Source organism: Thunnus maccoyii, chromosome 10, assembly GCF_910596095.1.
Source record: "Thunnus maccoyii chromosome 10, fThuMac1.1, whole genome shotgun sequence".
Lineage (NCBI taxonomy): Eukaryota > Metazoa > Chordata > Actinopteri > Scombriformes > Scombridae > Thunnus > Thunnus maccoyii.
Window position 1 is genome coordinate 22,007,338 of NC_056542.1, and position 1,115 is coordinate 22,008,452.

At 36.3% G+C, this 1,115-nt stretch overlaps 1 long non-coding RNA gene across 1 annotated transcript; it reads right to left on the minus strand.

The window, feature by feature from the left end:
• Nucleotides 1-238: 238 nt before the first annotated feature.
• LOC121904990 lies at nt 239-891 on the minus strand. Its single transcript, XR_006098333.1, has 3 exons — nt 663-891; nt 479-509; nt 239-316 (listed from the first exon to the last, which is right to left on the minus strand). It is a non-coding gene; the product is annotated as an uncharacterized LOC121904990 (long non-coding RNA).
• Between the last annotated feature and the right edge of the window lie 224 nt (nt 892-1,115).

The following is a 1,115-nucleotide window of genomic DNA, read 5'->3' on the forward strand; positions in this document are numbered from 1 at the left end:
GAAACATCTTATGTTTAATATTATTTTGGAATCATGTCTTTGAATGCACTTAGTGTATGTTGCTTTGGACAAAAGCATCTACCAAATGAATGTAATACAATGTAAATTTTATTATGACACCAATAATGACATAGAGTCTGGTATAGTCTGAAATCACTTGGAAAATTAGACAAAATATATTATAAATATAATTATAAAAACACATGTGAAAGGTATGATTGTCTAGCAAACAGGTCCTCTGTGATGTCTGCTGTCTGCAGAGTTTAGGATGTACTTTCCTGAGCCAGCACACATAGGTGTTTGCCTGACACTCCTCCTGTAAGAATAAAAGGTCACTGTTTGAGTACTGAAAGTTATCACAATCCCTTGTAGTGTAACTTAATATTATTTGGCACCTGATCATAACAAGTCAAATTGCCTTAGCTGACATATGCTTCATTGCATTCATTTTGCTCATGACACATAATTGTTCACTTACATGTAGTAGTTTGTCTAGAAATGCAGCAATTCTTCAAAATCCCAGAAATTAATTAAAAAAAAGAATAAAATCAACACAGTTTTTTTTTATCTGCAGTGGATGGGTCATTAATATGCATTATAACTTGAGTCTTGGTTGCAGCCTTTTGGCTAAAGATGGACTAAATCAATGGTCTGTAACTTACTTTGAGTTGTTCCTGAGCTGTTTCTGGGCCTCAACAGCCTGGCGATTGGCTTGGCTCAATGGAATGTTCATCTCATTCATGTCTCTTTCTCTCATCTTCTTGATCCTTACAGCATCTCATTGCTGCTCCTCACTGCAGAGTTCAGGGTGCTCTGCATGAAGTCGATCACCCTTTAGCTATTCCTCTTGATTTGTTCCATCTCCTTATCCTGCTCTGCCAACTTTCTGTCAGCCTTACTCCTGACCTTCATGGTCAGCTAAAGCAGAAACATCTAGAATCTTGGACTCCTCATGCTCGCGGGTATCCTATCAAGAAACTTTAAATATTGTGGACTGATTCAATAATTCAATCTGATGCATTAGGGGGACAATACCATACACAGGGTCCAATTGTTATGATTTACAGCATTTTATTACATTTTCTCAATAAAGATAATTCTTGAATGTTATTTTC